Source organism: Danio rerio, chromosome 8 (genome assembly GCF_049306965.1).
Source record: "Danio rerio strain Tuebingen ecotype United States chromosome 8, GRCz12tu, whole genome shotgun sequence".
Taxonomy (NCBI): Eukaryota; Metazoa; Chordata; class Actinopteri; order Cypriniformes; family Danionidae; genus Danio; species Danio rerio.
This window is the reverse complement of record NC_133183.1, coordinates 46,189,753-46,216,766: the sequence shown is the minus strand read 5'-3', so window position 1 is coordinate 46,216,766 and position 27,014 is coordinate 46,189,753. Positions and strand designations below refer to the sequence as shown.

The following is a 27,014-nucleotide window of genomic DNA, read 5'->3' as shown; positions in this document are numbered from 1 at the left end:
ATGTGTTGGGTGGATGTGTTGGGTGTCACCCAGAGTGGATGTGTTGGGTGTCACCCAGCCCGCAGCTCTACAGATGTCTGTTAGAGAGGCGCCGCGTGTGTGCGCTCGAGAGGATGCGAAGCTCAGAGTGGAGTGCGCACGCACTCTCGGGGGACGCGGCTCACCTCGGCTCTGAAAAGCGAGAGAATGGCATCCACAATCCAGTGGGAAAACTTATTTCGGTACGGCACTTCCCTGCTGCCGACCGCCATAACAGACAAAGAGCTGCTCAGATGATCTAAACTCTGAGTGGGGTCCGGATAATACGCAAGACGCGAACTGGACAATAAAGAAAGGGCTGGGTCTGCCACCTCCAAGGGCAGCGCTTGCAGGCTTACTACCTAGTATTAAAACGGAGTGGTAGGAACCTTGGGCACATATCGCGGGTGGGGTCTCAGGACGTGAGAGAAAGCCAGCCCAATTACAGGCACGAGTCACTGACTGAAAATGCCTCCGGGTCCCCGACTCTCTAATCGATATCAACGCGACCAGCAGAGCTGTCTTCAGGGACAGAAAGATACTGAGTCGAGGATCGAAGGGATCTGATGCGCCTTGTGTAGCGAGGGCGAGATCCTAAGAGGGCATGAGAGGGGGCAGGGTGGATTAATTCGCTTAGCGCCCCTGAGGAACCGGATAATGAGGTTATGCGTTCCCACGGTGCTACCAGCCACTGCGTCATGAGATCGGAGATGGCAGCCACGTAACCTTGAGTGTGGAGGGCGACAGCCTGCTCTCCAGCTTCTCTCGGTGTAAAGAAAGCACAACACTGATCTGGCAAATTACGGGGGTCTTCTCTGCGAGAGACACACCATTTAGTGAATAGACTCCACTTCAGGGCATAGGCGCGCTCAGGGAGGGGGCTCTAGCCCGAGTGATGGTATTACCCACCGCAATCGGAGGTTACCTAAGTCTTCCTCGCGTCTAAGGACCGCCAAAGATCGGCGAGGGTGCCAGATGGTGCCCTGTCCCTGAGAGAGTAGGTGCTCTCTCGAAGGGAACTGCCAGGGGAGGGCTATCCCGAGGGAGAGCTCTGACATCCAGGTCCAGTTGAGCCAGAGGGGTGCAACCAGCAACCTGTTCCTCGTCCTCCCTGACCTTGCTCAGTAACTGCGCGAGCAGGCTCACTGGGGAAATCGTGTATTTGCGCATGCCCCGAGGCCAGCTGTAAGCCAGTTCATCCGTGCCGAGAGCACTCGGTCAGGGAAAGAACAACTGGCAATGAGCGATCTCGGGGGAAGCAACAGATCGATCTGGGCTTCCCCGAATCGCGCCCATATTAGCTGAACAGACTCGGGGTGGAGTCTCCATTCTCCAGGACGTAAGGCTGCCATGAGAGCGCATCGGCTGCACGGTTGAGCTTGCGTGAATATGAATGGCGTGCAGCGATTTCAGCCGTGGATGACTCCAGAGGAGCAGACGGCGGGCGAGCTGAGACATGCGGCGAGAGCGCATAACCCCCATACGGCTGATATACGCTGCCGCCGCCGTACTGTCCGTCCTGACCAGCACTTGTGGCCGCTCCAGCACCGGAAAAAAACGGTGGAGAGCGAGGAACACTCCCAACAGCTCCAGGCGATTTGCCAATGCAACTGGGTACCTTTACACAGGTCCGCAGCCGCATGCCCGTGTAACCCTACGGTGGTAGTTCTGCGTTGTTGCAGGCTAAGAATCTATTTGTAGGAGTTATCTAAATCTAGATTCGATGAGGAGGCTGGCTATATTTTAATCACATGGGCTAAGGACTCATAGATTGCACTACAAAAACACAGGACAATAGAATAAAGTTAAATGTAGTTCTTATTAAAAGAATTTGTTCTTTTTTCTTTCCTATTCAGATTCAATATTCAGTTCACTTTACATTACTACCATTGATTTTGACAAATCAGCCACAAATTTTGAGATATCATGAAACAAAATAGAAGGAAAGATCTTTCAAAAAAAAGAAAAAAAATTGTTACCCTTGAGTGCACTCAAATATTTTAACTGTCTAACCACCCCTTCAATACTTAGCGTCCATATCAAACTCCAAAAGGAACCGTTGCAGCGCTGTTAGTTGAAGGATAGACCAGAGAACCAGGCACCAAGGCGAACAGAGAGGAATCCACCTTCAGTTGGAGGAACACCAGGAATCCAGGATCAGAAGAACCCTCAAAAAAAAAAAACAGTCTACACAAAAATGTGCAGAAAATTAACTAATGTTAACTAAATGTCATTCTTCCATTTTTTCCATTTGTTCAATAATATTTAAAGTCAATATGTTCAATAATACAACTTAAAATAAAAATCAATAAAATGTAATTGAACACCCAAAAGTACAGGACAGCATTTTAATGCAAAATTAAAATGCTTAACTCAAACCAGCATCATTTGCTTTCAAAATGCATCTTTCTTATTGTACAAAACTAGAATATACAACAAAATATACCTGTGAGGTAACATCCACTGCTATTGCAGATAGCCAGACTGGTTTTTTGTCTTTTTTTATCCACTGTAATCCACTGTAACGTCGAAATATAAACTTTTTAGTCATATCACCATTTTAGCTTCAAGCTAATCAACACAAACGATAGTTTTCACTTACCCAGATAATTTTGTTTTACAACAAATGTCATCTCATCTTTAATGTGGTTCAACTTAAGGGATATAATTCGTTTTCTGAATAATTTCAACCTTAATATTAACTTCTGCTCTGGCTCCCGTTTTTTTCAGCTTCTCTTCCCTTTAGGCAAAGCTCGCATGGCCAAAAACAGCATGCCCTGCCACCTAGTGGCGAACTAGATATTGCGCTTTACTCTAGTTTGAGTGTTTGCATTAAAGGTCATTTCAGGACTTTATTTGGGCAGAATTGACAGGGTTACACCCGCAACGCACAGCCCCCCAGTCCTTGTCGGAAGCGTCTGTTGAAACGACAACAAGACTGGACGCCCGTCCTAGAGACACCCAGGCCTGTAGGAACGAGGGGTCGCTACGCGGGCTAAGGGTGCGGCGACAGCGTAGTAACAGAGACTCGGTGTGCGCGCGCGTGCCATCGGCGGTCGATCGTGAAGCCAGTGCTGAAGTGGTCTCATATAGAGTAATCCGAGCGGCATGAAGCGGCTGCGGTTGCCATATGCCCCAGGAGCCTCTGAATAGTTTCAGTGGGACCACTATTTTACTGTCGAGCTCTCTCAGACAGTACAGCATCAGCTGAGCGCGCTCTCCGGAGAGGCGCGCTGCCATGGTGACCGAGTCCAGCTCCAGCCTGAGAGAAGAGATCTTCAGCACGGGGGCGAGTTTGCTCTTTTCTCGGTTGACCTGAAACCCCAACAGGTGGAAGTGCCGGAGTACTTTGTCTCTGTGCATAATCAATTGCTGCGAGAGAGGGCAAAAATCAGCCAGTCGTCAAGAAAATTGAGTATGCAGATGGCCGCGAGCCAAAGGGGTGCTGAGGCACCCTCCGTGGGCTTGGTGAGGACCCGCGGAGACAGAGAGAGCCCGAAGGGGAGGGCTTTGTATTGCCAAGCTCGACCTTCAAACGCAAACCGCAGAAACTGACGGTGGCGAGGAAGAGTGGAGACATGGAAATACGTGTCCATCAGGTCTAATGCTGCAGACCAACCCAGAGGACGAACGCACCGGAGGATGCGCTTCTGCGTGAGCCTTCTGAACGGCAGCTTGTGCAGACAGCGGGTTAAAAACGCAGATCTAGGATTGGCCGTGACCCACCGCTTTTTTTGGGCACGATAAAGTGTGGGCTGTAAAACCCGTTCTCCATCTCAGCTGGAGGGAGCGGCTTGATTGCATCCTTCGCCAGGAGGACAGCAATCTCTTCTCGCAAGACAGGGGCGGACAGGGGGCTGACTCTGGTGAATACACACCTGTGATTTGGGGGGGCGTTTTTGCGAACTGAATCGCATAGCCGAGTCTGATTGTGCGTATGAGCCACCGCGAAGAGCTGGCCCGCGCTAACCAGGCAGACAGAGCTCTCGCTAATGGACTCATCGCTACAATCGCTGACGTACCAGCTCTCACTCCGCACCCGAGCTCCGGAGGGGAGGCTCGAGGGGTGGGAGAAAGGAGGCCGTCCTCCCAGTGCTCGTGAGCCACTGCCGAAACGCACCGAATCTGCAAGCTAGAAAGCATAGCGTCCCAGACTGGCAGATTTCGGGCTGTCACATTCGGGGAAGTGGAAAAGTGCTCTTTCATGATGTTTTCATGGCAGTAAAAAGTGCCGTTGTAAATGGGGCCCCGCCCTCAAGCGGGGAAAGAGCAAGTTCCCTCTTCTCCAAATGGCCTGTCCCAGGGACGCTTCGCGGTCCGTTGCCGGACTTAGCGGCGTTCTGGGCAGGGGGGGCTGCCTGCTTCCGAGGTGCTCGACGCGCTCGCTTCAACCGGGGGCGGGGGCGGAGCAGCTCATAGGCGGGCACCTTCGGCGAGGAGCAGGTATGAATGGCACGGCGGGCGGAGCGGGCTACGGACCGCCGATAAAACATCACCCACAACTGCTCTCTCACCGCCTTGAATTCCTGGGTGAATTCACAGACGGTGTCGCCGAACATGGCTTGGGATATAGGGAAGTCAAGAAAGCGGACTTTGTCAACTTCGCGCATATCAGCCAGGAGTGGCGCTCCTGGATCACTAATGTGGACATCGTCCTCCCCAACGCCCGGAGGGGGCGAGCAGGTCTGGATCATCATCGGACAATGAAAGCCCACCCTCCAATGCCGCGGTGGACGTCTGGTCTCCGGTGTCATTGGGCATAAGGGCTACCATCTGTTAGACGGATCGCTTCCCCCGCCCGAAGCTTGGATGGAGCGCTTAGAGGAGCGGGAGGTCCGCGGGCCTGTGGGCGACGGATTATCTCTTGCTGAAACCCTCAGATCTGCCCGAGTGCCCGCTGCAGAGCAGGGGACAACTGGGGTGGTTCGCCCTTTTGCAAAGGCTAGCCACGATCTTTACTGCACAACAGTCATGGCATCGCAATGACGACATGAACTGCCCGCGAGCAGCGCATTAACATGCTGGACCCCCCAGGCATGTAACGCAGTGCCCATGCCCATCATCCGAGGACAGGAAACCACCGCATCCAGAAACGCACAGTCGGAGCGCTGTCCTGAAAAGGACGTGCTGCTTGACTGTGTTGCTCTTTCTGTGAAGTTTGCAACTTTATACGCACCGCTCAGGAGGACCGGACCCAAAGAACGCCAGGCAAGGGTGAAACCCAGCTCGACCGTCTGCTGCTGCGTGTACACACTCTGGACCGGGAGAATGCTCTCGTTCGCTCAGAATCGCTGGTCACAGCAGGAGGAACACTCATCGACTCGATCACAAAGTCTCTGAAGCGAAAAGGATGGCGTTTGCTCGCTCCAGGTGTGCTTATATGCTGGGATAATTGGCAATGAAGCACACCTGTGCAAGCTTACGCTGCCAATTCATTGCATTCATTGGCCCGTTGAATACTCTTTCAGACAAGCGGCTTCTGAACCGAATCCTCCCATTTCGTGGATTTTCAAATCAAATCCACCTATAGCACTGAAGTTCCCCAACCGAAGGGGAACCTTTGTTCCCCGAGGAGGGGAACGGAAATGCTATTTAGCATCGCTATAATGACTGTTCCTTTATTAAAGGCCTGCAGCACAGTAGGTCTCGCCACATGAGTGGGCACCTTCGGCACATACCCCGGTCTGGGATAAAGAAAGGCTTTAGACATGCCTGGAGCAAACTCCAGAAATAAAGCTGCAACCAACAAAGCCTGGAGGTCACCAACCCTTTTCAGGGGAGAAATAGCTAATAAAAAAGCTGTTTTTCTGACACCTCCTGCAGTGGCTCAAAAGGGGGAACAGAGATGCCCTCGAGCACCAATGTTAAATCTCATGTCGGTACTCTGTGTGTGCTGACAGGCCTTAGCCTAATGGCTCCACAAAGGAAGCGACAAATTAGCGAATCCTGTCTTATAGTGACTCATCATCTTGGGGAGAACGGTTAGCCCTTATGGCTGACATATACACTCTCAGAATGTATGCAGCTAACCCTGCAGCTTTGAAAGGTCTGTGCAACCTCGGTTGACAGTCCATACTCTATGAGGTGGGTCCCCTCAGAGGCCACACCCACAGTTTCCACAGGTCGGGGATGAAGTATCATTCCTCCTGCCTGGGACAGAAGCTTCCTCCTGATGGGGATCTCCCACATGAGACCTGCCAGGAGGGCTATTAGGTCTAAAAACCAAATTCTCGTAGGCCAAAACGGGGCTACCAGCAGTAACTGGACATCTTGACGGCCCCTTTCCAGTACTCCTGGGATGAGTCAGAGCGAACAGGGGAAAAGCATACAGATGTAGCCTCGGCCACGTCTGCACCATGGCATCCAGTCCAGAGGGACATCATGCCTCAGCCCCAAGAACAAGAATCCTGCATTAGAGCTAAAAAATGAGCACTTTCAAAATCACTTGCCTTTCCTCTTGAAACTTGTTTAAACATGTTTAAAACTGCACGCAATGTTATTTAAAACAAAAAAAATGATGAGTTTTATGGTTTTTAAGCTGTTTTATCACTTTCTGTTTTTGGCCAGAAAACATCATGTCTAAGCCCCAAGAACAAGAATCCTGCATGAGAGCTCAAAAAATAAGCACATTCAAAATCACTTGCTTTTCCCTTTAAAACAAAAAGAACATCTCAGGTTACGTATGTAATCATAGTTACTCGAGAGGGAACGAGACACTGCGTCTAACCAGAATGCTAGGGAAACACCTCTTTTATACGCGTCTTGAAGCACATGTGAAATCAATCTAATGAAATTAAGTGGTGACGTCATCACGCGCGTGCACACGGCAGCGTGAACATCAGACCAGAGAGTATAAAAGCCTGCACTGAGCATTCAGTGTTAACTTCAAATTTGCTTAAAAGAAATAACAGGCAGCAGAAAGTATGGCGGAAAATGCAGTGTCTCGTTCCCTCTCGGGGAACTATGGTTGCACAGACCAACATAGCAAATGTTTTCTGGCCCTGCTCCGGGCCACACAATAACTTTTTCCTTGGCCCAAGAACCGCAAAGAATGATGGCCCTGAAGTGGCCCAGAACTGGATTAAAGACAAGGGCCACACATGGGCCATAACCAGCCCGACTCTCAGCCAATTTATCACCCTTAACTGGCCCTGAACTGGGCCAACACAGGTTCATTATTGGTACTGATTCTCAGCCATAAGTTAACCATGTCAACACCACCTTTTAACCAGAAACCCCAAAACTGAACCATAACCCAGCCCGATACCTTAACCATGTGAACAAATAAATCACAATAAATCTCAATTCTCAAAATGTGTTTCAAGAGTTCACACTTAGCTGATTGTTGATAAGCTAGTTTGGCATGCTGTCCTGGGAGAGAGCCCCGAGCTTATGAGAGCCTTGAGCCCGGGGCTCCCTCCCGTTGCAGGGCGAGAGGGGACTTTGAGCTCAGGTAGATCTCGAGAACCCCCCTTCCTCCTGCTGCTTGAGGGTTGCTAAGGTGATGCGTTGCTGACAGAATTGAATCGAATTTGGTGCTAATTTGGTTTAGTCAATTTACTTAAGTGTCATGTTTTTAGGAGTGTGGGAGGAAACCAAAGGACCCGGGGAAAACTCACCCAAGCACGGGGAGAACATGAATTCCACACGAAAATGCTGACCTTTTGGGTAGATGCCCGAACCGGAGGCATTTTGCTGTGAGGCCGCAGTGCTAGCCACTGGGCCGCCGTGCTGCCCTGTAGACAAAGGAGGAGGCAAAGGAGTGAAAGGAGGGGATTCTTCAAGACGAAGATGACTAAAGGTAAGGTGTTTGGTTATTTATACTTGGTTAGGAGTAGTCTGATTGGTGGTTCGTACATTAGCTTGACTCGGGGCCAGCCGTGTCAATCATAAGCACGTGATCCTCTCGAAATTAGTTTATGAATAAACTTCACTTATTTAACAATAATGCACAAGCCATAGAAAAATATGACAGCTAGAATTGTTTATATAAATGTGTGATAGTTGCCTGAACTACATGAGTTATAACTTAATGAATTTAAATGAACACAGCACAGAAATCTAAATAAATTACACAACCTGTCAAAAGTTTGGGGTCAATTGTTATTTTTTTAATTATTTTAATTAAATAATTTAAATAAAAGGATTCTATTCATCAAGGTGGAATTTATTAAATGTTAAAAAAAGTTAAAATGTTAAACATTTATTTATTACTTATTGTACGTAGTTTCAAATTAAATGATTACTCCAATCATTATTGCTTTTATTATTCATTCATTCATTCATTTTCTTTTCGGCTTAGTCCCTTTATTAATCTGGGGTCGCCACAGCGGAATGAACCTCCAACTTATCCAGCATATGTTTTAAGCAGTGAATGCCCTCCCAGCAGCAACTTATCTCTGGGAAATGGTTTTATTATTATTACCATTAATAATAAAAATAATAATAGGTGATGCAGTGGCACAGTAGGTCGTGCTGTTGCCTCACAGCAAGAAGGTCACTGGTTTGAGCCTCGTCTGGGTCAGTTGGCCTTTCTGTGTGGAGTTTGCATGTGTGCATGAGTTTCCTCCAAGTGCTCAGGTTTCCCCCACAGTCCAAAGACATGTGATACAGGTTAATTGGGTAAGCTAAATTGTCCGTAGTGTATGAGTGTGAACAGACTTCTAGTCTGTTTTATAGAGCAATCACTGTCCTGTAAGAAAGAAGAAAAAAAGACATTAACATTGAATATGCATAGTCAACTATTCAAGATTTACCAATATAAAATACTGTTGCTCTAAAACTCTGTTTTACTATTAATTGTGTCAGTAGTTTTGTTATGAAACGAAATCCTAAAATGTGAGAGCTTTTAGACCAGAGGTTTCCACCTTTTAAAACTGTAATTTCAATGTTTTATCAACCAATTTGTATCCACAATTTAATATTTTATATTTTTTTTATCCAGAATTATTAAATTCCCTTTAATTTTATGGGATAATACTAGCAACTTGTGTGGTTCTCGTGGTTCATTTTTGATGCAAGTGGCCAATTTTTCTTATAGAAATCCTACATGTGCCCTCTAAACATTACCTAGGTTGAGAATTATTGTTTTGGGACAACAATAAAATTCATATGATCCAAATCATTCTTTCTGTTATTTTAATAGTACAACATATTTTTCACTCAATCACCTACAAATATGGCACACATGAGATGTCTAGCAGGACATGAAAAATCTAAGCAAGCCTCTGTGATCAAAAAAAGAAAACAAGGAGCGTGTCCTATTTATGTTAAACAACAATCCAGATTTGATTCTACATAACTGATGCAAAATGTTAACAAATATTATTATTCATTTATTTATGTGTAAAAAAAGAGTTTAAAACATTTTCATTCACCAGCCAGCATGGCTACTAAATATTTAAGTCATCACAGAACGTCTATTAATCTATCATTCAGAACGTCTATTAACTAAAACAAAAATATCAGAAATACCCTGATTATCAAAGTCACATAATTAGATTTAGATATAATTAAATCTAAACAATTGTATCACTTTCCACTTTATGATTCAATCACTTTTGTAATTTTTCTGTGATTTTATCAATCATAACAGCACCACATTGTTCTGCACACTGGATAGGAAGTTTTGCGCCTCAGACATTCCAGGCTGGTCTAATACACACGGGCCACGTCAGTTCGCTCGCGCTTTCAAGTTCAAGGCGGCAGTAAAGCAGTATGTAAGCAAATGTTCACTTTAATAATAATAAAAAAAACTGACAAAGTGCCAAAACAGGTTGTCATTTAACAGTTTATACTATGGAACAAAATCAATGCCGAAAGTCTTGAATTAAAAAGCTTGTTGAATATCACAAACTGAAAAAAATAATACACCGTATTAACAAGTTTTTGCATTTTAATGACTTGAATTCCAGGGTTTGTATTTTTAGGTCCTGAAATTTAACATATCTGTTTAATTTAAGCTGTGAATATTTCAACAAAAAATATTTCAAACACGTTTTCATACTTAAAAATTCAATAATTCATATTCAATTTTCAGATTTTACTTACAAAATATTCAATACCCTTTAAAAATACGATGTATAATATTCAAAAGGTCATTTTCAGTTCATTTTATTTCAGTTCAAATATTCGCTTCCATAAATTCGGTGGATCAAATTCGACTGTTAAAATTTAACATTACATCCGGGAACTGCAGGAAAAGCAATAGATTGCAGAGTGAAGATCGCCAGCTGCTCTAGCTTTCACCAGCAGGTGGAGATGGAATAATGTAAGTTCCCCTTCGGGGGGAACTTCAGCACTATAAGTGGATTTGATTTGTAAAATCCACGCATTGGGAGGTTCGGTTCAGAAGCTACTCATCTGAAAGAGTATTGAACGGGCCAATTAAGAATGAATTGGCAGCGCAAGCCTGCGCAGGTGAGCGGCATAAGCAATCAACTGAGTATATAAGCTCACCTGGCGCCAGCAGACGCTATCCTTTTCGCTTCAGAGACTTTCTGATCGAGTCGATGAGGGTTCCTCCTGCTGTGACCAGCGATTCTGAGCGAACGAGTGCATTCTCCCGGTCCAGAGTGTGTACACGCAGTGGCAGACGGTCGAGCTGGGTTTCTCCCTTGCCTGGCGTTCTTTGGGTCCGGTCCTCCAGAGCGGTGCGTATAAAGTTGCAAACTTCACAGAAAGAGCAACACAGTCGTGCAGCACGTCCTTATCAGGACGGCGCTCCGACTGTGCGTTTCTGGATGCGGTGGTTTCCTGTCCTCGGATGATGGGCGCGGGCATTGCGTTACATGTCTGGGGGTCCAGCATGTTAATGCGCTGCTCGCGGGCAGTTCATGTCGTCATTGCGATGCCATGACTGTTGCGCAAGATCGCGGTTAGCCTTTGCAAAAGGGTGAACCACCCCAGTTGTCCCCTGCTCTGCAGCGGGCACTCGGGCAGATCTGAGGGTTTCAGCGAGAGATAATCCGTCGCCCACGGGCCCGCGGACCTCCCGCTCCTCTAAGCGCTCCATCCAAGCTTCGGGCGGGGGAAGCGATCCGTCTAACAGATGGTAGCCCTTACGCCCGATGACACCGGAGACCAGATGTCCACCGCGGCATCGGAGGGTGGGCTTTCATTGTCCGATGATGATCCAGACCCGCTCGCCCCCTTCGGGCTGGTGAGCGCTGTCACTACGGATCCTGAAACGGACATGTTAGCCGTGCTTTCCCGGGCTGCTTCGGCCGTGGGTTGGAGATGGTTTATCCCCCAGCTCCGCGGCCGGACCGACTAGAGGGGCGTTCCCTTCTTCCCGGAGGTGCACAGTAGGCTCACGCGGTCTTGTAAAGCACTTTTTTCTGCTCGTGCTGCGTGTTCCTCCACCCTAACCACTCTTGACGGTGAAACAGCCAGGGGGTATGTGGCGATTCCTCAGGTTGAGTGCGCGATGGCGGTAAATCCGCGCGGCGCCTCTTCTTGGCGGGGTCCGCCTCGTCTCCCATCCAAAGCCTGTAAGTTATCTACCTCCCTCGGAGCTAGAGCTTACATAGCTGCGGGCCAGGCTGCTTCCGCCTTGCATGCGATAGCCACCTACCAGCGCTACCAAGCGCAGGCGCTGGCCGAGCTGCACGAGGGTGGGTCCAACCCAGGCTTACGAGCTTCGCACCGCCGCCGACTTAGCTCTTCGGACTACTGAGTCCGCTGCGTGTGCGTTGGGGAGGACGATGTCCACATTAGTGGTCCAGGAGCGCCACCCCTGGCTGATATGCGCAAAGTCGACAAAGTCCGCTTTCTTGACTTCCCCATATCCCCAGCCAGGTTCGGCGACACTGTCTGTGAATTCACCCAGGAATTCAAGGCGGTGAGAGAGCAGTTGGTGGGTGATGTCTTATCGGCGGTCCGTAGCCCGCTCCGCCCGCCGTGCCATTCATACCTGCTCCTCGCCGAAGGCGCCCGCCTACGAGAGCTGCTCCGCCCCCGCACACGCCTCAGGCGAAGCGAGCGCGTCGGGCACCTCGGAAGCAGGCAGCCCCCCTGCCCAGAACGCCGCTAAGTCCGGCAACGGACCGCGAAGCGCCCCTGGGACAGGCCATCTGGAGAAGAGGGAACTTGCTCTTTCCCCGCTGGAGGGCGGGGCCCCATTTCCAACGGCACTTTTTACTGCCATGAAAACATTATGAAAGGGCACTTTTCACTTCCCCAGATGTGACAGCCCGAAATCTGCCAGTCTGGGACGCTATGCTTTCTAGCTTGCAGATTCGGTGCGTTTCGCCAGTGGCTCACGAGCGCTGGGAGGACGGTCTCCTTTCTCCCACCCCTCGAGCCTCCCCTCCGGAGCTCGGGTTTGGAGTGAGAGCAAATATCTCACCTCCAGCTTTTCCGTGGGACCCGCGAGCTTCCCGGATCAGCACACCCACTCCGCGCTGCCCCACTGCTGGTACGTCAGCGATTGTAGCGATGAGTCCATTAGCGAGAGCTCTGCCTGCCTGGTTAGCGCGGGCCAGCTCTTCGCGGTGGCTCATACGCACAATCAGACTCGGCTATGCGATTCAGTTCGCGAAACGGCCCCCCAAGTCGCGGGTGTGTATTCACCAGGGTCAGCCCCCTGTCCGCCCCTGTCTTGCGAGAGGAGATTGCTGTCCTCCTGGCGAAGGATGCAATCGAGCCGCTCCCTCCAGCCGAGATGGAGGGTGGGTTTTACAGCCCACGCTTCATCGTGCCCAAAAAGAGCGGTGGGTCACGGCCAATCCTAGATCTGCGCGTTTTGAACCGCTGCCTGCACAAGCTGCCGTTCAGAATGCTCACGCAGAAGCGCATCCTCCGGTGCGTTCGTCCTCTGGGTTGGTCTGCAGCATTAGACCTGATGGACGCGTATTTCCATGTCTCCACTCTTCCTCGCCACCGACAGTTTCTGCGGTTTGCGTTTGAAGGTCGAGCTTGGCAATACAAAGCCCTCCCCTTCGGGCTCTCTCTGTCTCCGCGGGTCCTCACCAAGCCCGCGGAGGGTGCCTCAGCGCCCCTTCGGCTCGCGGGCATCTGCATACTCAATTTCTTTACGACTGGCTGATTTTTGCCCTCTCGGAGCAGTTGATTATGCACAGAGACAAAGTGCTCTGGCACTTCCACCTGTGGGGGTTTCAGGTCAACCGAGAAAAGAGCAAACTCGCCCCCGTGCAGAGGATCTCTTCTCTCGGGCTGGAGCTGGACTCGGTCACCATGGCAGCGCGCCTCTCCGGAGAGCGCGCTCAGCTGATGCTGTACTGTCTGAGAGAGCTCGACAGTAAAATAGTGGTCCCACTGAAACTATTTCAGAGGCTCCTGGGGCATATGGCATCCGCAGCCGCTTCATGCCGCTCGGATTATTCTATATGAGACCACTTCAGCACTGGCTTCACGATCGAGTCCCCAGACGCGCATGGCACGCGCGCGCACACCGAGTCTCTGTTACTGCGCTGTGTCGCCGCGCCCTCAGCCCTTGGAGCGACCCCTCGTTCCTACAGGCCTGGGTGTCTCTAGAACAGGCGTCCAGTCTTGTTGTCGTTTCAGCAGACACTTCCAACACGGGCTGGGGGGCTGTGCGTTGCGGGCATGCGGCTGCGGACCTGTGGAAAGGTACCCAGTTGCATTGGCATATCGCCTGGAGCTGTTGGCAGTGTTCCTCGCTCTCCACCGTTTTTTTCCGGTGCTGGAGCGGCAACACGTGCTGGTCAGGACGGACAGTACGGCGGCGGTGGCGTATATCAGCCGTATAGGGGGTATGCGCTCTCGCCGCATGTCTCAGCTCGCCCGCCGTCTGCTCCTCTGGAGTCATCCGCGGCTGAAATCGCTGCACACCATTCATATTAAGGCAAGCTCAACCGTGCAGCCGATGCGCTCTCACGGCAGCCTTGCGTCCTGGAGAATGGAGACTCCACCCCGAGTCTGTTCAGCTGATATGGGCGCGATTCGGGGAAGCCCAGATCGATCTGTTGCTTCCCCCGAGATCGCTCATTGCTAGTTGTTCTTTCCCTGACCGAGTGCTCTCGGCACGGATGCACTGGCTTACAGCTGGCCTCGGGGCACGCGCAAATACGCGTTTCCCCCAGTGAGCCTGCTCGCGCAGTTACTGTGCAAGATCAGGAAGAGGACGAGGAACAGGTTGCTGGTTGCGCCCCTCTGGCTCAACCGGACCTGGATGTCAGAGCTCTCCCTCGCGATAGCCCTCCCCTGGCAGTCCCTTCGAGAGAGCACCTACTCTCTCAGGGACAGGGCACCACCTGGCACCCTCGCCGATCTTTGAAGAGATTTTAGACGCGAGGAAGACTTAGGTAACCTCCGATTGCGGTGGCTAATACCGTCACTCGGGCTAGAGCCCCCTCCCCGAGCGCGCCTATGCCCTGACGTGGAGTCTATTCACTGAATGGTGTGTCTCTCGCTGAGAAGACCCCCGTAATTTGCCAGATCAGCGTTGTGCTTTCTTTACGCCGAGAGAAGCTGGAGAGCAGGCTGTCGCCCTCCACACTCAAGGTTACGTGGCTGCCATCTCCGCTCTCATAACGCGGTGGCTGGCAGCACCGTGGGAACGCATAACCTCATCATCCGGTTCCTCAGGGGCGTTAAGCGAATTAATCCATCCCGCCCCCTCATGCCCTCTTAGGATCTCGCCCTCGCTACACAAGCCGCGTCAGATCCCTTCGATCCTCGACTCAGTATCTTTCTGTCCCTGAAGACAGCTCTGCTGGTCGCGTTGATATCGATTAGAGGGTCGGGGACCCGGAGGCATTTTTCGGTCAGTGACTCGTGCCTGTAATTGGGCTGGCTTCTCTCACGTCCTGAGACCCCGCCCGCGATATGTGCCCAAGGTTCCTACCACTCCGTTTTAATACGAGGTAGTGAGCCTGCAAGCGCTGCCCTCGGAGGAGGCAGACCCAGCCCTTCTTTATTGTCCAGTTCGCGTTTTGCGTATTATCCGGACCGCACTCAGAGTTTAGATCATCTGAGCAGCTCTTCGTCTGTTATAACGGTCGGCAGCAGGGAAGTGCCGTACCGAAATAAGTTCCCACTAGATTGTGGATGCCTTTCTTTCACTATCAGAGCCGAGATAAGCCGCGTCCCCCGAGAGCGCGTGCGCACTCCACTCGGAGTTTCGCATCCTCTCGAGCGCGCGCACGGGGCGCCCCTCTAACAGACTTCTGTAGAGCTGCGGGCTGGGTGACACCCAACACATTTGCAAGGTTTTACAATCTGCGAGTGGAGCCGGTTTCCTCAAGGGTATTAGGTAACCCTTGGTGATTGAGGAAACAATTCGGTAGGGTGTTGAAACACGCTTGCTGCGCCATTTTCCCTAACATGGAGATACGTGCGCCTTTTTATCTGTCAGTAAAGTTCCCCGTCAGGTGAGCCCTGCAGATTCCTCCGTGGCCCCCAGCACTGACTCAGCGGAGGAGTCACTTGCTGGCCCACTACGTTGTAGGTCTGCCCGCTGGTCAGCCCGCGTTTTGGGTAAAGGTGCCTGCTATGCGTGGTCCCCACTAGGCGATCCCATATGCTTATTCAGCCACGGTTAAGTCCCCCCCCCCTGGGCGGACCCGTGTCTTCCCTCCCCGCTAACCACTCTTTTGCTATGCGTACTCCCCCTTTTTAGGGCTAGTCCATATGTAAATTCTGCCATCTATCCCCCCTTGGGTAACGGATGGCCTCCGCAGCGTCCTCCCTATCGGGATTGCACGCTTCCCAACGTACTGTCGTATTTTCCTAGAATTATCTAGATGCTCACGACTTCCCAAAAATATATATAAATCCGTAAAACTTCTGTTGAAGTAGGATAAATTAGGGCCAGGGACACGTTGGAGGACCGCGCCCCCCATGATGCGGGTGCGTCACGCTTGCTTGACTATCTCCTCATCGGGGGTGTTGGTAAGGTGCAGTCATTATGGCGCTTTCAATGGGCTCCCAATGCGTGGATTTTACAAATCAAATCCACTTATAGTGCTGAAGTTCCCCCCGAAGGGGAACGTTCGAGGTTACTAAAGTAACCCTTCGTTCCCCGAGGAGGGGAACGGAAGCACTATACTCCGTCGCCATAATGACTGTCCCTTAGCTGTTGAAAGTCTCTTCAGCTTAAAAAGGATAGCGTCTGCTGGCGCCAGGTGAGCTTATATACTCAGTTGATTGCTTATGCCGCTCACCTGCGCAGGCTTGCGCTGCCAATTCATTCTTAATTGGCCCGTTCAATACTCTTTCAGATGAGTAGCTTCTGAACCGAACCTCCCAATGCGTGGATTTTACAAATCAAATCCACTTATAGTGCTTCCGTTCCCCTCCTCGGGGAACGAAGGGTTACTTTAGTAACCTCGAACGATTTTTAACCCAGTAAACAGACAAGAAAAAGGCTATTAAAGGCACAAAAGTAGCATTTAATATTAATATCAATTCCTTGGACATTATAAATGATAAAAAGTATGAGTAAATGAGGTTTTAGTCATCTATATTTGCCCTTATGTAACGGAAGCCAGCTGGTGATTGCGTAAAGCTCACTTTTCGGATCCAGGGACAGACGTTGTTCTGCAATCTTATCGGAGCTTGTCTCCCATGCCGGCTCGCTCCCTGCTCGGAGCGGTGCGGTGCACATAAACCATCTTTTGATGAATATGATGTTACACATTGTCTATCTTTATTGACTCTTTCTTCCATAGACGCAAAGTTTTATATTGACAGCTAAAGAATATAAACGTAAGAGAAACAGGAGAGGAAATATTATAATAATAATACAACATAGATAAACATTGACAGGGCTAAGAACAATTACGAACAAAGATATTCAAAACCAGAGAGATTTTATGAAAATGTCATACAAAACAGTTTACTTGGAACTGTTAAACAGAGAGTTCAGGTATGATTTAAGGTTGGTTATGGATGGGGCGTGTAATTTAAAATAATTTAACATAACGTGCGAATGCACATACATTTTGATTGACAGCTTTATAAAGCCCGAACCCGTTTACAGCCCGACATTATACAAATGTGCTCATGCACACAGCTCTATTGCATTTTTTCAAGAATGAGTCATTTATATGTTTTACCATAATTTATTCATAACAAACGTAGACTATATGCCACTTGAAAGTTGGAACAAGGAAATAAAATAAGTCCTCTGTAACATCGTAACATCTCAGCACTCTAGGCTGGGTACATACACTTAGCTTTTAAATTGGCCAACACACCAATGAAAAGAAATCTTGCTTAACAAATCAAATTAAAATAAACTCTAAATTATGACGGGTATTTTGGCAATAACGAAATTAAGATAAAGGCTGTGCAAGATGTTTCTCCACTTCTCTTAACAATCTGGCATAAGGGCGGCGGTGAAGCTGAATATTAAAATAACAATGCCACCATTAGCCTGTATACTCTGTCTACATTATGATTATATGGTTTAATTAATATTTATTTATAATTGAAAAACCCTTTACTCACCAAGATTAGGCTACGTGTGTTTGTGGAGGAACATTTAAATCCAGAGGTTTTAGCGCAGTCTTGCGCTCACGGGGTCCAGCAGCTGAACACCCTTTCCTGCTGCTACAGGTCGAGATGCAGAGTTCTAATCTGGCTGATTTTGCAAGTTTTGGGTAGGATTGTTTGTTCATCTTCTACCTGTCAGGAACATTCATTTAGTTTTCCATGACAGTAGTTTCATTGTAGCGAGAGGCCTCGTCTTTTTACCAGGTGAAGTTTTTTTTCCCTCTCCGCTGTTGCCACTGCCTCGCAGGGTTCAGGATTGGTAGAGCTACGCATCGATGAATTGGCTCTTCAGTGTTTGAACTTTCAGTAATGATTAAATCACACTGAACTGAGCTAAACTGAACTGAACTGAACTTAAACACTAAAACCTGAACCACACTGTTCCAGTTACTGAACCACACTGTTCCAGTTACTATGACCATTTAACCTGAACCACACTGTTCCAGTTACTGAACCACACTGTTCCAGTTACTATGACCATTTATGTGAAGCTGCTTTGACACAATCTACATTGTAAAAGCGCTATACAAATAAAGCTGAATTGAATTGAACTGTCAGCTTGCGGTTTAAGGCTCTACCGTAATACGCAGTGTATGAGCGACCACGAAATACCTGCGGCTGGAATAACCGCTCCTTCTGAGCTAGTGACTGACTTGACCGCCGTCAAAATTCGCTTTTTTTACTACATCGTCATCATTTGTTTCACCTTTGCAGGGATGGATTTTAATGCAGGGATTTGGATTTTTTCGGGGTCTCGTCGGGTTCGGGCAAAGATCTTCAGCTCTAATGTAGACCTTTTGTTCATATTAACCACGTCTCCCTTCTGTTCAGTCGAAACCGTAAATACTGCCAAACTGCAGGACACTTTGAAGCGCGACTCGTCACGTCACTTCACCTCTCCCTCTCCCCCTCTCTCCCACTCCCTCTCTCCTCCACATTGTCCCATGATGACAACCACACATACGTTTTTGTAGGCATTAAATAAAGGATATTTAATATTTTTGACGGTATAACGGTATTGAAACTGACACCGTTGCTATTTTTAGATCCCGCAGTATACCATAATACTGTAATACCGCCCAAGCCTAATTCACACAGAACCGTCTAATATGGCATAACTATAAGGAGTAATGTTGGTGCTGTTTAAACGCAGCTACGTCAGGATTGGGATAGGTTATACATTTTCATCATTTAAATTATTATTATGATTGTTAATATTATTATTGTATGACATTTATTTGGGCTATTGCGCTTAAATAAGTCATCCGTGATTCTAAATTAATATTTCTATTTATCATTTTTATCACTCTGTGTTTCTCTTCTTTTTTCTAATTTTTGGGGTTCTGCCACGGTTAAACGTTTGCAAAATGTCTTAGTTTGTCCAGATTATTGCTTTATTGTTATGTAGCCTATAGGCGAGAAAAAGGTATTAACGCAAAAGTGGCAATGTCGCAGCCAATTATAAGTAATCAAATGTGTCGCCTGTGGTTTGATAATAGGCAGTTATAACTGACTTTAATTTGTTTTCAGTATTATGAGAAAACCGTTATTTATAACTTTTCAGCGACCGTTTGTATTTTATGATTAGCAATATTGATCTTTTTTGCAGTTATTAAACATATAAACTTAATTGAACTGGTTTAAATTTAATATAGTTGTCACTTCAGCTAGTTTCATAAGATTAATGTTTAGAATGCGTGGTTTGACATGCGTGGTTTAGGGGTTCCTGCAAAGCAGCTCAGTGTTTATCATCATGAGGTTACTGAGCTTTAATCGATATCTACTGGAAAGAATATATTTGCTCATTTATTCTATTAACTCTTTTCTGCAAGTGTGTTTTATGATTTCACAAAGTCAAACCATTATTTTTTTATTTTATATTTTGAGATGATCATATTTAAATAAACAAATGCCAGTGTAGCTAATAGTTTCTTTTTTCTTGTTTTTAAAAAAAAATAAATCAGTAGCCTATAAAATCATAATTTTTGCTTGACAAAGTTATTGGTTTAGGATTCTGGATGCCTTTTTGCTAAATAAGTGTTGGATACTCATAAGCTCACACTAGTTAAATCAATTATATTATCAGAAATGACAGATATAAGAAATCCATTAATATTCATCACTCTTTTTACAATTATACAACCAATTTCGCGCCGACGTCAGCTCCACTTTCGGAAATGGTAAACAGCTAGGTGTTATTCATATAAGCCCAAGCATGACATATGTCATGATTGATATAATAATCGAAACACTCTTGTAGGCTATTCTTATGCTTGGCCAAATGTCATGACTTTCACTTTCATTTTACATTATTATGCACAAGCCCAGATATCATCTGAAACTACGGAAGAATTCCTATCATATATTGGCAGCCATCCAGCATCTCTTAACCAGTTTGATATGCGGCGCTGGCTCTGACCGGCCACCCGAGCTCGCGGCCACTCTTTAGACTTTGTCGTGTGCAAGCCACACCGCACATGTTCCTTATATAGTTCCTAATGTTTCATTATGCTGTAATAATTTACTGTTTGATAAAAAAAAAAAAACGTCAATCATTTCATTCATTCATCAATTCATTCATTTTCCTTCTGCTTCGTCTCTATTTTAGAGGAAAAGCAATAATCTGGACAAACTAAAGACTGCAAATGTTTAACCGTGGCAGAACCCCAAAAATTAGAAAAAAAGAAGAAAAAGACGATAGCAAAGTGATAGCTAAAAAGGATGAATAGAAATATTAATTTAGAATCACGGATGACGTAATTAAGCGCAATAGCCCAAATACATGTCATAAAATATTAATATTAACAATCATAATTTAAATAATGAAATTATATAACCTATCCCAATCCTGACATAGCTGCGTTTAAATAATAACTATAGACGCTCCTTTAATGCATTCGCACGTTATATTAAATTATTTTAAATTACACGCCCCATCCATAACCAACCTTAAATCATACCTGAACTGTCTGTTTGACAGTTCCAAGTAAACTGTTTTGTGTGACATTTTCATAAAATCTCTCTGGTTTTGAATATCTTTGTTCATAATTGTTCTTAGCCCTGGCAATGTTTATCTATGTTGTATTATTATTATAATATTTCCTCTCCTGTTTCTCTTACGTTTATATTCTTTAGCTGTCAATATAATACTTCGCGTCTATGGAAGAAAGAGTCAATAAAGATAGACAATGTGTAACATCATATTCATCAAAAGACGGTTTATGTGCAAGTTACCGCACCGGTCCGAGCAGGGAGCGAGCTGGCATGGGAGACAAGCTCCGATAAGATTGCAGAACAACGTCTGTCCCTGGATTCGAGGAGTTAGCTTTACGCGATCACCAGCTGGCTTCCGTTACATAAGGGCAAATATAGATGACTAAAACCTCATTTACTCATACTTTTTATCATTTATAATGTCCAAGAAATTGATATTAATATTAAATGCTACTTTTGTGCCTTTTCTCGTCTGTTTACTGGGTTAAAAATCTTACAATATTCCATCTCCACCTGCTGGTGAAAGCTAGAGCAGCTGGCGATCTTCACTCTGCAATCTATTGCTTTTCCTGCAGTTCCCGGATGTAATGTTGAATTTTAACAGTCGAATTTGATCCACCGAATTTATGGAAGCGAATATTTGAACTGAAATAAAATGAACTGAAAATGACCTTTTTGAATATTATACATCGTATTTTTAAAGGGTATTGAATATTTTGTAAGTAAAATCTGAAAATTGAATTTGAATTATTGAATTTTTAAGTATGAAAACGTGTTTGAAATATTTTTTGTTGAAATATTCACAGGTTAAATTAAACAGATATGTTAAATTTCAGGACCTAAAAATACAAACCCTAGAATTCAAGTCATTAAAATGCAAAAACAGTTTCAGTTTGTGATATTCAACAAGCTTTTTAATTCAAGACTTTCGGCATTGATTTTGTTCCATATTATACGGCCCATTACGCACACTGTTTTTAGGCTAGCGTTAGGGATTAATAAAAACACTACAAAGTGTAATGAACACATCGCAGACTAATCTTTTTCGGCAAATCTTTTTTAAATGATAACCCATGTAGTTGCATATCTGCAGTACCTGTAGGCAAGATAAATTCACTTACCTGAACAATAGTTGTCTGACGGACGTCTTCTCTCTTTAGCTAGTAAAGACAAATTACAACCGACGCTGTATCACGTGAACCTCATCCACCAACCAGAAAAGCTGTTGTTACTGTGGAGATTGCGCCAACATCCAGTTAGCTTTTTGTATTTTCAGTCACTGATTTTCAAATCATTTTAAAAAGCAGACTAACAATTCTGATCAAGTTTGACCACAATAATTTTGTGGTGCTAAAACTAAAATGTATGGAAAACTATTTACATGTGAATTAGTTTTTTTTATTATTATATTATATTTAAAATCAAATTAAATTAAATAAATTATATTTGTTGATGTATATTTGCACATTTAAAATGCATATTTGTTTAGGTCAAATAGATTTTTTGATCCTTTTTAAAAAATGAAAGCTGTTATATATATATATATATATATATATATATATATATATATATATATATATATATATATATATATATATATTTTTTTTTTTTTTTAACCTATATCTTGTTTCACTGACTCAAAACAATTATTATTATTATTACTATTATTCTTATAATCGTTGCATATGATTTAGAGAGAGAGAGAGAATAAACTTTCCTGGATATTGTGGATCTTGTGGATATCGCTACACACCTCCCATCCACAATTAGCCCAAATGTAGTTTGCCGTCATGCAACCAGTGCCATCATTGCCATACATGGCCCACATTCAGCTGACATTATGCATGCCAGTGCCGGCATCACGCCAGCAGTGCCATAATGAGGCCACATACCCAGGTAAGTTTGAGAGTAAGTAAGTAGATAACCTCAGCTTTGGTTCCAAAATCGGAGGTAACTTCTGGGTATGTTACAGTTTTTTACAATGGCTATGACAGTTTTTTCAATACATTAAACAAGTTTGCTAAACTCTTAACGCAGCAACACACCTAAAACACACAATTGACAAAACAGTTAATTTTATGCTCAAAATCACACATTGTAAACTAAACCTCTAAACTACTTTTCAAATTACAATAATAAACGAACACACTACACTATGTCTAACAAAACACTACAAACATGTTTCAAAATGACATTATTGTTCAAAACACAAACACGTTCTCTTTCAACAGAAACATTCAGTCAATCAGAACACACTGACAATAAAAACACTATCATCAGCTAAAATTACAGAAACTGCATTAGTTTATGTGTCAGCTTTGACCTTATATTTTAAGACTCTCTAAATTTTCACTTTGTTGGGTTTAGTAAATGCATACATTTTCTTTATTTTACTGCAAAAGTTCAATACAAAAATAAAGAAAAAAAAATGCTTTATAAAATGTACAGTTACAGTTTTTCTCGATTGCTTGGATGCAGTTGTCAACTGAAACTCCAACTTTTCAAAACAGTTAACACACAGCCCTAAACAGCAGTACTCATGGTCAAAATGACACATTATGCTTGCAAAAGGCACACATCGTGTCAAAACATTTCACATATGCAACAAAAGCTAGTTTTACCTTCAAACAACACAACTTGCAAACAAGTATATGAGCTCTTTCAATTAATCATTACACAATGCACAACAAAATACAAAACTCAAAATGCACCACCATTGCTTGCCATTGTAGCTTATAGCCAATGGCATTTGTCGTCTCTATTTGGGCTGTCAAATTCGCCTTTTTGCAAATAATTGGATCAAGAATAAGATGTGCTTTGATTGAATTCATATTGAATTCATGACATTTTTCAAACTGTGGCTGAAAACTGAAATACTGTATATAAAAAAACAGACAAAAGTAATAAAATACTGTAAATATTAGAGAAAACACATGTAAACTAATATACAGTCAAATCTATTGGGAATATAGGACATAGCCATATTGACCTCCTCCATCAATGCTGGCACAGAACAACACAGACCTTCCATCGTTTTTATAAGGTTTGCAGACTGATGGCTAATTGAAGATTTGTGTGAAGGAGTGTCAAACCGGTGCTTCAGTGATTTCAAATTGATGTTGGTAGTTTTTAATAGTTAGGAATAGATGGATTCTGTTTGGTTACCAAAACTAAAACAATGGAGTTTGGACTGCTTGAATGACATCTGTGTTAACTGTTTGGAAAAATGGTGGGGAAAATGTGTTAACCAAATGAGAAAGGGTTTACACATTTGCAAGACCGGTCCTCTGCTCTGCTGGGATAGTGATAATGACAATGAAGAGGAACCTAGTTTCTTTAACCAGGTCAAAGCAAACTAGAAAAACTGTAATGTAAAAAAAAAAAAATACAGACACAGAATTGCTGCAGTACAGACTTTATTTGAAAAAGGACATCACTGCAAGCTATACAAACAAAAAAAGCAAAGCAATTATAATAAAAAACTAAATAATTTTCTATACTGCCTGCCGACTTCTTCTCTGGCCCGGCAGGGTAACGATGGCCCTTTGGCGACGCCTTTTCGCCAAGTTGAAGCCAGGCCTCGGCAACATATATAATTTCATGTGGGACTTGATTGACCTCCAATTTCATGACTCTCTAAAAGTAATTAGACACAGTGTAAATGGTTCACTGTACTATAACTAATGTATGCACGCCAGGTTTATAGAGTAGGTTACTGCAAAACACACTGTGCATAGTAAAGTAGTAAAGTAATGACTGTATTGCATAACCTTATCTGGACATATTGGTGACGGAGTTTTGCAGTGTGCTCACTGTTCCTTTCAAAAACCTCATGAGTCCGTTTTTAGAACATACGTACAGTATGATCATGTGATTTGAAAAATCTCAACACATGAGTGTGCTTTCTAGATGGGAATCATGATCATATGGGAGATGGGAGCTGTCATATATATATATATACATACAAACATACATACATACATACATACATACATACATACATACATACATACATACATACAAACATACATACATACATTTATGTATATATACATGTGTGTGTGTATGTATGTGTGTGTGTATATATATATATATATATATATATATATATATATATATATATATATATATATATATATATATATATATACATACAAACATTATCAATGTTTTTCAAATCACATGATCATACTGTACAGTAGGTGAGAGTTCAAAGTGACTATTACCGCCGCGTCATATACCGCCGCCGTTTGAAATAGGTGCCGCTCTGTTTTTAGTGTATGACCGCAGTTTGTGAATGAGCCGCCAGGGGGCGCAAAGGGACGGGATGCGAACGGACAGAAATAGCCCACACAGCAGCCTTAAATATGCTACTGTGCTTGTAAATGAGATTAAACTATAAGTCAAAGCATTATAATTCCTTTATTAATCATTTAAAATTTGTTAACACGCTATTCTAATTTTTTTAAGTGCAAAGAGGATTCTTTTTGAAAAATAGAATTGAAGAAGTTAAAAACAAATGAAATGAAAGCACAAACATTCAGTACAAATATTCTAAGTATGCCTAAATTAAAAAAATAAAGCAGTCTTTTAGCCTAAATGTAAAGAGATGTTCAGTGTTTGCTATTTTAGTAGGACTAACACAATACCTTTTCATTTATGTTTTAATTTACGTTTTTATTTACATTTTCGTTGTTGATTATATTTTACTATTTCATTTTATGTCACAATTATTGTACATAATAATAAATGAATAATGAAAAATAATAAAAATAGGCCTTATGTATTTAAGGACATGTGGTGAAACACTAAGAAACGGTCAGGCGCATGGTCTAAAGAGCTTAAGTTGAATGCTGCTTCATAAAATAATTTTGCAGCAGAACATATCTCGCAGGTTTATTTTTAATAGTTTTCAGTTAATTTTTTTGTTTCAAAACATCAATGTTCTCTTTAAAGTTTTCTTTAAAGTATAACTGTTGTTTTGTTTTTTTACTTAATGGCCCAGTATGTTTTGTATTTTAATTTCAATTTCAGTCACCTTGCAAATGCATTTGAAATATAATGCGGGCATAACCGCGGAAAGAAGAAAAAACTGTCAAAGGTTAGAGCGAATTCATCAAAATTAGCTATATTAAAATACAGCATGTAAGTTAATACAGGCAGAGTGTGAACAAACTCAAGGTAAGGCTTAGATATTCGCTTGCCTTTTAATGCATTTAAAAAGATTTGCGGCCTTTTTATAGGCTACAGGATACTATGATGTATAATGTTTCTTTTATTATTTTTTATTTTGTATGGTAAAGAACAATGCACTGTATGTTATTAATGTAAACTTAGGTTAAAATTTACCATTGATAAACGTGACCTACCTCAAGCAGATCACTTAAAGTACAGTATAATAAAATAATGTTAACGTCAATGTTCTTCTTTAAAGTAAAATTGTTGTTTTGTTTTTTTACTTAATGGATCAGTATGTTTTGTATTTTAATTTTAATTTCAGTCACCTTACATATGCGTGTGAAATATAGGCTTATGCGCGCATAACCGCGAAAAAAAGAAGAAAAAGCTGTCAAAGGTTTGGCCAGTGTGTTTTTTGTCTAATAAATGATAGTTTTTTTTACTTTAAAACTTTAAAACAGATTGCTATTTTTCTAATGACATGATTTAATAAATTTGTATTTTAAAAATTTCTCTTGTTTGAATTTTTTAACTGCACTTTTTAGGAAATATTTTAGTACATCAAAAAGTGTGGTTATAATGACATCTGACTGGCTAATTCAGCAAAAAAGTCACTAAAATGTAGTATTTAAATCTCATAGTTAAATAGAAACTGAGGCGTAACTGCAAAAAGGTCCACTTGAGAAAAAAAGAACCATCCCTTTCACCATGCTGGCTACGGGCCTCATGTGTGCGCATGAGTCGATATGTTGCCTTTTTATAGTCTACTGTGATGTATAATAATGTTGTTATTGTTGTTTTGTCTGGTAACCTTAGGCTAAAACGTATAATTCATAAACGTGTTAGAAATAAAGCATGAAAAAAACACTTTAAAAACTATTTCTTTTGCGTATAATCGGGGAAAAAAAAGTCCTACAGTTGGTTAAGAGGATATATTTATTCTGAGAAAAAAAGCAAATACAAATACAAAAATAACTGAATGTTTTTTTAAGTTGTCTCTAATACTGAAGACGTCAATGGGCGCTAACAGAGGTTCGTGGGGACTGTAGAAATTCGTTCACTCTGTCCTTTATGCGTTTGCTGTCAGCGCTGGTCAGGTTAGGGAATCTCTTAATCACGCTGTCTCTAACGAACTGTTTTAGGTTCACGGGCAAAGCAACTTTGCCTCTCGAACCATCCCAGTTCGTTGTGGATGCCCACTCCGCGTAGCGCTGTTCTGGCACAACTGCACGAAACAGCAAGCAACCGTACCGATCTGGCCGTCCATGACTCTGAACCATAAGCATGTCAATGTGCTCTTGAGTGGGAGGGGAGAACAGTAAATCGGAATGGCAACTTGAATT

The 27,014-nt window shown here is 44.0% G+C and overlaps 1 long non-coding RNA gene across 1 annotated transcript; it reads right to left on the bottom strand.

The window, feature by feature from the left end:
• Positions 1-1,866: 1,866 nt before the first annotated feature.
• Positions 1,867-2,791, bottom strand: LOC103910293 (uncharacterized). The gene is made up of 3 exons (XR_012383961.1): positions 2,621-2,791; positions 2,465-2,537; positions 1,867-2,205 (listed from the first exon to the last, which is right to left on the bottom strand). It is a non-coding gene; the product is annotated as an uncharacterized lncRNA (long non-coding RNA).
• Between the last annotated feature and the right edge of the window lie 24,223 nt (positions 2,792-27,014).